This window comes from Buteo buteo, chromosome 6 (genome assembly GCF_964188355.1).
Source record: "Buteo buteo chromosome 6, bButBut1.hap1.1, whole genome shotgun sequence".
NCBI classification, from domain to species: domain Eukaryota; kingdom Metazoa; phylum Chordata; class Aves; order Accipitriformes; family Accipitridae; genus Buteo; species Buteo buteo.
The window spans coordinates 54,292,703-54,304,016 of NC_134176.1; the positions used below are offsets into that span (position 1 = coordinate 54,292,703).

At 42.3% G+C, this 11,314-nt stretch overlaps 1 long non-coding RNA gene across 1 annotated transcript in view; it reads right to left on the reverse strand.

Moving 5' to 3' along the window:
• The window catches only part of LOC142032480 (uncharacterized), a 40,510-nt gene extending 31,676 nt beyond the window's left edge, over positions 1-8,834 (reverse strand). Inside the window, exon 1 of the long non-coding RNA XR_012650843.1 lies at positions 8,735-8,834. This is a non-coding gene — a long non-coding RNA (uncharacterized LOC142032480). The remainder of the gene's footprint in view (positions 1-8,734) is intronic.
• Between the last annotated feature and the right edge of the window lie 2,480 nt (positions 8,835-11,314).

The window sequence follows — 11,314 nt, forward strand, 5'->3', positions numbered from 1 at the left end:
TTTATTTGAAATATTCATTAGAATTACTGAGCCTCTGAGTCAAGGGCTGGTCTTCTCTAACAGTCAAATGCTTTTCAGAATATAGGAAGCAGATACTGGACATGATATTTAATGTGTTTATACCAGCCAACCAGTACTGAAGATTTATTTTCTAGTAAAAGAATTCTACTCATATATGAAAGAGGTACACATCTTTATTTCACTATGTTGAAAGCAGCCTGTAACATGATAAATTGCATCTTTATCAGCATTGAATCCAATGTGAGGAGAGGTTTGATTTAGTCAGCTTACATGGGAGATCTCAGAAGAATAAAACCAAAACACATACACATCCCTATGGTGCAAGACACGAGGATGGCAATTCACTAGGCAAACTATTTTTCTTCGAACACTAAAGCAGTCTCCCATGGAAGTAACTGGCTGGTAAAGTTCATGGTGTTGTGCCCACTTTCTGACAACCTTCATTCAATAAAGATATTTAAGGTTTCTCTGGGAAGGTAAGGAAAATCTGCCTGAAGGCCTGCAAAGACACTTGGGCTACATTTAGCTTTATTACAGGTGGAGTTGAGACCAGCTGATTTCAAGATTACCTGAGCCTTCCTGTTGCCTATGATGACCAGACTCCAACTACTTGGCTTGAAGCATTATTTTTTTTTTTCCCTTGTGTCCTGGTTTCAGCTGAGATAGAGTTAATTGTCTTCCTAGTAGCTGGTACAGTGCTATGTTTTTGAGTTGGGTATGAGAAGAATGTTGGTAACACTTTTTTTCAGTTGTTGCTAAGTAATGCTTAGTCTAAAGTCAAGGATTTTTCAGCTTCTGATGCCCAGCCAGCAAGAAGTTGGGAGCGGACACAGCCAGGGCAGCTGATCCAAAGCAGCCAAAGGGGTATTCCATACCATGTGACATCATGCCCAGTATATAAACTGGGGGGAGTGGGGGTGGGGGGGATCACCGCTCAGGGACTAACTGGGCATTGATCAATTGGGTGGTGAGCAATTGCACTGTGCATCATTTGTATATTCCAAACCTTTTATTATTACTGTTGTCATTTTATTAGCATTATCATTATTAGTTTCTTCTTTTCTGTTCTATTAAACCGTTCTTATCTCAACCCATGAGTTTTACTCCTTTTCCTGATTTTCTCTCCCATCCCACGGGGGGGCGAGGGGGTGGGGGGAAGTGAGTGAGCAGCTGCATGGTGCTTGGTTGCTGGCTGGGGTTAAACCACGACACCTTGAACTGAATTATCTTGGAAATTTTCAGCCACATTGTTTCACCCATTTCTGAACCAGTGGAACAGCTGTTTGGTGCCTATTAAAATCCAAGATGAGATAGGAACACAAATTCCTGCTTTCCTGTAACACACTGAAAAAAGCCTGCAAGACACATGAAGTTACCTTTCTATTGCACTGAGCACCGATAAAGCCTCATTAGGAATATTTCTACCCATTTGGAGGAAGACACTTCAAGAGTGATAAAATCTAGTCAAGGAACATCCAGGTGAGAGAAATGAAAATGATAGAAAGGTAAAATACACCACCTACAAAAAGCAGATTAGACAGATAAGCACCATACAGCCTTAAAAGGCTGAGGGAAGCCAAAAGTCTTCAAATAGGTAAAACGCTGTTACCCTCCCCTCCCCCCACCCCAAAACAGTAACATGCTCCCAATGTCAGTTTAAGCCTGGTTTTCATGTCCTATTCATTATTGCAACATGAATAATCAAGGTAAAACACTTGGCAAACTTTTTTTTTTTCCTTTCAAACATAGATAAACACTGCAATAGCATGCTTAGGCTGCATGGAAGATCTGTCACTGAGGATTTTAAGAACAAGTTAGACAAACATCTGTAAGACTGATAAAGGTATAGTCAATCCCATCACATGATGCAAGATATCTCTCGTTTTCTTCCAACTCTATGATTATTTATCGGTCTATAGATCTAGATTCCAACTACATCTCTATATAGTCAGTGCTTCTGCAAGTCAAACCCCAGGCTTCATTATTTTCTAGGTGCCAAACACACAAAACTAGTAATCACCTTTGATGAAGCATCATTTAAGTGAAAGGGTTTGTATAACACAGAAACAGTAGTTGAATGTAGTTGCCCAGGACTGTTTTTAAATCATAGGAACATTTGGGTTGGAAGGGACCTTTAAGGGTGATCTAGTCCAACCCCCCCTACAATATGCAGGGACATCTTCAACCAGACCAGGTTTCTCAGAGCCCCGTCCAACCTGACCTTGAATGTTTCCAGGGATGGGGCATCCACCACCTCCCTGGGCAACCTGTGCCAGTGTTTCACCACCCTCATTGTAAGCAATTTCTTCCTTGTATCTAGTCTGAATCTACCCTCTTGTAGTTTAAAACTGTTACCCCTTGTCCTGTCACTACAGGCCCTACTAAAAAGTCTGTCCCCATCTTTCTTACAAGCCCCCTTGACGTACTAAAAGGCTGCTATAAGGTCTCCCTGGAGCCTTCTCTTCTCCAGGCTGAACAACCCCAACTCTCCCAGCCTTTCCTCATAGGAGAGGTGTTCCATCCCTCTGACCACTTTTGTCACCCTCCTCTGGACCCACTCCAGCAGGTCCATATCCTTCCTGTGCTGATGACCCCAGAGCTGCAGGACACAGTACTGCAGGTGGGGTCCCACCAGAGCGGAGTAGAGGGGCAGAATCCCCTCCCTCGACCTGCTGGCCACGCTGCTTTTGATGCAGCCCAGGATACGGTTGGCTTTGTGGGCTGTGAACACACATTGACACTCATGTTCACCTTTTCACCCACTGGTACCCCCAAGTCCTTCTCCACAGGGCTGCTCTCAATCCCTTCATCCCCCAGCCTATATTGATACTGGGGGTTGCCCTGACCCAGGTGCAGCACCTTGCACTTGGCCTTGTTGAACCTCATGAGGTTCACATGGGCCCACTTCTTGAGCTTGTCCAGGTCACTCTGGATGGCATCCTGTCCCTCAGGCATGTCAACCTCACCACTCAGCTTGGTGTCATCTGCAAACTCGCTGAGGGTGCACCTGATCCCACCATCTACATCACTGGTGAAGATATTAAACAGTACTGGTCCCACGATGGACCCCTATATATACACTTTTTTTGCCTGCTGTAGCAATGCTCCTTCACTACCCCCCTAATTCATCCCTATATTAGATAGCTGCTGTACATAGGCTGATGCAATAGCGTACAGGGGAACAATGTTATGAGAAATGCAATCAAGGATTCCATTGTGACGGATACACACTTACAGATGAATTAAGGTTGCATAGCCACACTTCTTCCTGGAAATACTTTTGACAGGTTTAGCCATGCAACCGTAACAGTGTTATTTAACCAGGCTGTTGCTGCACGTTTGAGATACAGTTACCATGCAGCCAGTTTGCTATTCCTGCCCTTCTCTGACTGCCTTGAAAATTTCCAATTCTGGTGGAAGAGAGAGAAATTCATCTGCTTCCTGACTCCAGGATTATTTGCCTGAAGGGTAATCTGGCCTCTCTTGTGGCCTGTTCTTTACTGAGGAGCACAGATGATACCCAGGGAATTGTCTTGGCAGCACTCAGTTGTTTATAGGATTTTGCAAGATTATATACAGTGATTTCTTCCCCCTACCCCATAAATTATTGATTTCTCCTCCCTCTCCTTCTCGATAGAAGGATTTGAGAGGACAATTTCTGAAAGGGCTAAGGCTAAGCTTCTCCACTTTTGTGAACACAGTTTACTTAAGACAGCGAGATGAAACGTCTGCCTCTAAAACCAGATGCAAATGAAAACAGCAATGTTTACACCCCTGACATGCAAAAAGGAGGAGCTGGGACTACAGATTTTTCTGATAAGGAAGTGATCTAACTGAGCATTCATTTATGGAGGACTCTTTAGCAAACCCCAGCAAAAATTCTCCATTGAGATGCTCCCTCCAGACAAAGCAAGCTTTATCTGCAAGTGCTTAAGCCCTTATCACTGTAGGATTTGGTGGGAAGTGGGGGTTACAGGTGATAACAACAGACAGGAGCACATTAATTCTTTAATCAAGTCTTTGAGTTGTTATTTGCAATTCATTAAAAGCAAGAATCAGTAGCTTCTAATGGCTGAAACAGCCACCGTGCCCATCTCCCAACTTGTGGCATGCAGACCCTGTCACCACGCACAGGGCAGCGATTCCCTCTGGTTATAACAAAACAGAGAGGAGATGCTGCCAGCTAGGGAGCCATTACACAGTTTCAAAAGCACCTATGACTGTGAACTACCGAGCTTAGGGATGACTGTCATCACCTAAGGGTGATCATACAAGACGTCTTGTTCCAAGTATTTTGCTGGCTGCAACCACCAGAGCGACCAAAGGTTTTCCAACATGTGGCACTAGTGTTAAGGTTATAACCAAACAGACCTCTGGCCAGGAGAGAGCAGAATAATCAAGCAGACAGCAGTCATGCATATTTTATACTTTCTAGATCAAAAGGAGCACAAACTTTAATTGAAACTGATTTCACCCATTAAGGAAGAGAAAAACCAAGCACACGTTTTTCAAATCCTACTGCGGCAACACACAGGCTTGCATTTGCTTTATTCCAGCAGAGGGCAAAAGCTACACAAGGAAGAGCATTTGAGAAGACAGTTAGGTCTGAGTAAAGGGAAAGGTAAAAGTATCCAGACTCTTGACACCTAAATGACATTTTTAATAGCATTAAATAGAACTTCTTGCAGGTTTCATCCAGCTCTTACAATAAGATGTAATACAACAACTAAAGTTTCTCTTCATGCCTTTAAAAAAAAAAAAATCTAATAACATCACAGCAGTTCATACATCGCTGTGATGATACATAACTCCCATCTCCTCCTCAGACTGCATGCGCTCATTTGTTCCACTGAGTTTCCAGTGAACTGTTTGGAAAGCTGATTTGAACTGACAGTGATTCCATTGCACAAATTGACAACGCTGTACTTCAACGTGTAACACATACACCTTTGAAAAGCATATGCAGAAGAAATACACACAGGTTCCTTCAGTTCAACCCTCAATAAGTAGTGATATAAACGTAAAGTAGCAATTTTGTTCTATTTACTGGACAAATACACAGAACTATATGGGCTGCATGATTATTGCTGGATGTGGTAAAGAAACTGCTGATTTTGCAAATCATGTGGCCCTGTTTAGACACAGAGGAGGTAGTGAAGGGCCAATGTGAGCTCTTGAGCATTACTAGATTATCCATACAGCACTTACTATTCTCCACTTTGGTAGAAATAGCTGAATGGCCACATTAATAGCAATAATAACCATATTACTTTTTGGCACACCGCTCTTCAATACATAATGTTATACTGAAATACAGTCACTTTGTCACACTGCCTTTGTTTTTTTCTGAAATATTCAAGCATCCAGCTACCAGTAAAAAAAAAAAAAACAAAACACAAACCAGCTTCTTTTAATCTCTGGGCACTTTTAGGGGTAACACTGGTTTACATTAGGTTCCAGCGTGGCAGTTCATATTTGATAGCATATGTCAGCTATAAAAATACCCCAAAGGATCAGAATCTACAGTGTGTATCAGTTAAGTTTTACCTTACTGTAGCATTTAAATATGGCACTGATTCTACACTGATTTTTTTTTTATATCAATGAGTCCCATCATTTATAATAAAAGAATATTCATATGAATGAAATTAAGGAAACTAGAGTGTGATATGAACATCAGAAAAAAAAACATTGCAAGAGTAGAAATCTCTCTCAAGGGACATAGTGAAATCTTCCATCTCTTGATTCCTTTAATATTAGATTGGACAAGCCCTGAGAAGCCATTATGGGGAGGGCAGGGGAATCCTGTAATAGACCAAGGGAATGGATTGACATGATCTGTCTACACAAATCTTTTCTCTCTTTAATTGAGGTAATTCTGTGATGATCCTGTAGGCAAGATTACAGATGTAAGCATATTGTTGGTACAGCAATTAACACATAAATATTCAGCTCTGACATTTCTTATCAGCTAAGTATAAATTTCTGCCAGGCTGCTTCCCTGAAACATTTGGTAAACGAACCCATTTTGATCAGAAGGTAGTTTATTGCACACTGGAGTTCAGTGGGTGTGATCACCGAAAATGACAGATGAACAATCAACAGTTTTGGGAAATAATCAAAACAGCAACATATCTACACACACAGATGAAGAGGATATCTCTAATGCAAACATTTGCAAGCAGTTTTTTTATAACTACACAAATCACAAGGACTGATAAACCCAGGGGCCAACACTCTCAACAACAGGAACACAGAGACAGGCAGCCTCCTAATCCCACGGGCAGCTCACTACTCCACTAAACCAAGTTTCTAAAACACCGAGTAAGCATTCTTCTGCTGAGAGAGGTTTAGGTTGTCTACAATGCAACCCAATGCAGATTTAAACTAGCTCATTTGGGCAGCGGTAGCTATGCAGTTACAACAGCATGGACTGCAAAAGTAACATAAGCAGCTGAATAAATCCTTCAGGAACTGGCCCAGGGTGGCTACAGCTGATTTAACACTATCTTTGACTGAAGCATAAACTTATTTGTATAAGCTGAGCTTTTGAGATGTACTCATAAGCTAAGAACCGCAGCCTAGGCTGATTTTCAGAGTACCACTTCAACTAGAGGAAGCTGCCAGCAGGCAAGAGATACCTCATAACTTTGAAAAAGGGTGTCAACAGATGAAAGTCCTGGTTATGCCAGTGATTTGTTATGCTACCCTTGAGTCATTTGGGGTTTTTTTTCTATACTTGAGGTTCCTCTGGATAAAATATATTTCCACTTCTAACACAACTGCTTTTAGAGGCTAATTTTGCCTAGTGATCACTCGGAGAGTGAAAAGTGTTTTGTCACTGTTAAGTGCGCAGCAGTAGATGATTCAAACTTATTTGCTGTAAGGAAAAAATAAACTTGCATAAACATTGCTACAGAGCTTTACGTGTCACAAACGCACAGAAGGTTTCAAGACAGAATCACTTATAAAACTACCCATAAGACAGCAGACTGTTCAAGCACCAGTCTTCAGATAACGCCACTAATTTGTGCTGTGGCCTCATCATAAATTTACCAGGAGACAAATGCACTTCCTGTTGACCCTTGCTAAATCTTTAAACAAACATCTTTGCAACCTTTTCCAGTCATCTTCAGATAAACTTATTCCTTTTACTATTGCACCAACTAAAACGAGTATAACCAACAGCAAAACGTGTTCAACAAGACCAAAGACGTAACAGTACAGAAGATAGACAAGCCCAGAGCATGGCCCAGAAGCTATTAGCTAGCCTACAGGTTCAGCATGAACAATCTTGGTTTATATGAACAGCCTAGAATTTAATAAAAGGCAAGTAGCAGCATTTTTATTTACATTTCAGCTTTTTAAATATCTAAACAAGAAGTAGGCTCCAAAGACCACTTAAAGGTTTCTCCCCATTTACCCCTATTAAGCTAAGAAAGAAAACCAAACAGTAAAACAATTCAGATGCATTAAGATACTAGGCCATGAAATTGCCAAAAATATCTTCAGACACTGGAGAATCCTGCAGAGAGGACTCCCACTGGCAGTATTTTATTTGATGGGAGTCTAAATCAAGACATAGGTCTCTAACAAGCTGTAACCCAGATCGAACAGGCATTCCAAGTGAGAAGAACAAGGGCTTTTCTTTAATTCCAGTAAAACTAGCCTTGACCGTTACTGGAGAAAAGCCTATAAGCAGAGTTGCCTTGAGTATTCTTCACATAAGTACTACTAGAGGAGAAGAAGATAGGGTCAGGTTACTTTCACTACCAGAGCAGGTAGGACAAAACTGTGATGAAAAGCAGAGTCAAACGTTTGAGAGGAGCAATTTCTCTTCCATTACCTTGTTTTTCTCAGTCAACCATTGCTATCAACCTATATATCCTAACGCCTCTCTCAGCAGCAGCCACTGCCATTTTCACTAGGTCTAATGCTGGCATAAAGCCAAGCAGGCAGCCACCCTCCATTTTGCCTATGCCTAAAATTAGGACTAGGTGTAAGCAGAAGAAAAATACAGACAGAACTGCTATATTAAGGAAATAAATTGAAGAAAGGAGATGGGAGAAGGAATAAAGGAGGGCAGCAAGGAGAAAATAGACTTGAAACCCCAAGCTTTGCCTTTTAGGCTAATTAAGCAGTAAGTCTCAGGTTCATTCTCAGGCCTCACTGAAGGCAGTATTTAAATTTCAGCTGAACCTAAAGAGAGGCCAGGATTTCTGGTTATCTCACAGTTTCTTACATACAGCCTTTTCATACAAAATATAAACTTCCCCTTGACCAGGGTGGAAACAGTTGTCTTTGAAGACAAACCTACAAATTCAAGGTCAGAACAATGCAAGAAGACAAAGGAAATGCCTGTTCACCAGGACTGACATACCAGGTCTGCCAGAGGAGAAATTCAATGGTTAAGTGCCTTTGTGTAATGCAAAGCAGCCACGAGATAGCCATTTAGAACAGGATTAGGCATCGCAGCAGCTGTGCAAAACAGCCACAACACATTAGCAAATTCTTAGCATCTAAAAGAGAGACAAGAATTCAGAGATAGCACTCCTTCCACTTCAGTAACATCACCATACGATTGCCTGTCCCGGGAGACAGAGCACCTCAAGGCACTCTCAGGATCAAGAGAAAGGGAACTTTGATTAAAAGAATACACTGACACACACAGTAGCTATCTACAAAACATAAAAATAGTAAAGAAACGCCATACCTCAAATACTTGCTAGCACTTTGCTAAGTTACAGCCACTGCGTGATCAAGTTGAAACAGATTAGCAGTCCTTTCAGGTCCTGAAGTTCAGCGTGCTAACAGAGCTCACACTTGTCCATCTCTCCAACTGAAGGAGGCTGAGAAATGCAAATGACCTAAGCATGAGAAGCAGGTGTAGACAATGTGAAATCCCTATCAGGCATGGCTAGAGAAGGGAGATTCTCATTTTCACTTCGTTTATGGATAGCTAGCTGGTCACCTGCTGGGAGAGGGGGCTCTATTCTTTGCACCTGAGGGCTGAATATAACCCTCCTCATCCCCCCACCCCAGCTGCATTGTGCACCTTAGATCTGTGTCCTCCCTACTTCCACAAGAGATGTGCTATGTTATTTGCTTGGGTTTTTTCTTTTCTCGATATTGATCTGTGAGCATTTGTGCATTTGTCTTTCCAGGGCCCCTAGAGGAGAGTTTCTTGCAATTTAAATATATATTGCTTTTGCTTTTAATGACTTTTTTGTGAGATACATGTTTTCTTCTGCAGCCTCTTTCTGTATTATACTGCTCTACTTTCTAGCCAATATTCCTAAACAGGGTGTGAGATAGTTTTTACTTGCCTTATGCAAATTGCATATTCCAACTTGAGCTGAAGACATCACTTGCCAAGGAAAACAGTGCCATGAGGTCATTGTTCTTACAGAGCACTGTAAAGAAGACAGATAAAACAAACTCAAAGAAAAATCAAGGAACCGATGGTTACTCAGCAAGCGAACTTAAAAAGCTGACCAAACACAGCAGAATAAAACAGGGATCACGTAGTCAGAACTTGTTTTAGGTCCTGAAGTACCCATAAGAATTGTATAAATGTTTCTGAGGGGTCATTAAGTGTTAGCCACTTCAATAAAAGCTGTGAAAGGGAGCTGAGACACAGATTTTATGGACCAAATCTCCATAGTTTTACACTGCTTTCAAGGAGAAAGTCCCCACGCTTGCAGACGGTTAAGTCACAGTTTTATTTCACGTGAATATAGCCAAGGCCAGTGAGTTCAAAGGATGGTACACAGCACCTCTGCATGGTGACCAACCTGCTCCTTTTCTGGATGAAGCTGCAGAAGAACTGAGATTGAGATAGACATTCAGATTCTGCACGGTTTTGTGTTCTGGATAAACATTTACATCTCTGCAAAGAGGCTATAAAAATCTACTGGAGCAGTACAACTGTTTTACACAAATTCTGTGGAGAGGCAGTTGACTGTCTGTAGCAGCCGGGAATAGGAAATCAGGGCTGTTGCGCACCTCAGCCAGGCATTTGTTGCTCCCTGGGAGCAACCCAGGGTTTTTTACAGCACGGAGAGCACTAGCATGAGCAGCTCCCAGGTTCCTCACCTGGAAGACCGCATGGGACACGGCTCCAAGGCAGGCACACGAGCAGCCGCCTGCCTCTTCCCCAGCACTCCCAGGCAGCTCCAAGGTAGACCAGCATACAATATCACCTCCTTGGCTTTGAAAGAGTCCGTCCGCCTTTTCAGAGCAGAAAATCTCCGATTACAACATCTGGAGGAAGGCAGCAGGACCCATTGCAGTGCTGGAGAGCAGGATGAACCACACCAGCTCCCAAGCAGCTGCCTGTCACAGGTGTGAGGAATCACTAAGCCTGTGATTCAGCAGCTGCTGCCGGTTTGGGCCACATGCTTTCTCCCCCACTGTGTGAGTCTTCAACTCACCATCAGATGGAAATCCCTGCCTTTTGTCATACTTTGATTCTGTGAGCAGCAGCTGCTCTTATTTCCCAACTTATGCTCGAGTCCAGACTCAGTAAGGTTACCTATTTCTTGCCTGTTTGGGGGAAAGGCTGTGGTCTCCCTATTACCGCTGACCTCTGCGGACTGCAGCTCTGCAGGTGAGGTTCTGCTGAGCTGGGAATCACTTTTTGGCACAACTCTCAGGTTTCGAAAAAGTGCAGCCCATTGCTCGTCTTTTCTCTGGTATGTCTAAAAGCATAATTCACTTCTGTATCTCTCAGCTAAGACTGATGAATAAAACAGCATTATGAACATATGACTTATGGTTTCACCTATGACTCATGTCAAAAGCCTCTGGAGTGGCCCAATTAGCAAGTACCTGTGCAGTTTCCTATGCCTCACATTTAAAGACGTCTTTTAGATATTTTTGAAAAGCACACTCTTGTTACAATATCATCAAAGCAGCATCTTACTGTAAGGTTGAAACACAGCCATTTTTCTTTTGAGACTGTTTTTCTGTCCTCCTTGAAACGCGGTATCTTCTGCCTCCTCTAAGCACCGTCACCTGTTCTCCTTAATGTGGATTTTGTCCTTCTGGTGAATCTAACAGTTCTGAGAAACTCATGCAACTTCATGAAAAAGCTAGAACAACCATTTGTGTTGGAAAGACCTAGAGTTTAAATATGAGCTTTCAAGCAGTGTCCCTTTGGAGTCGGTGGACAAAGCAGACAGGCTAATCCTGATGCACAATCTACAACACCTGCGTCACACTACTGCTGCCCCCAGAGAAGAAGGTTCTCAAGGACACTGTACACAAGATCCACAATGTGACACAAAGCAAA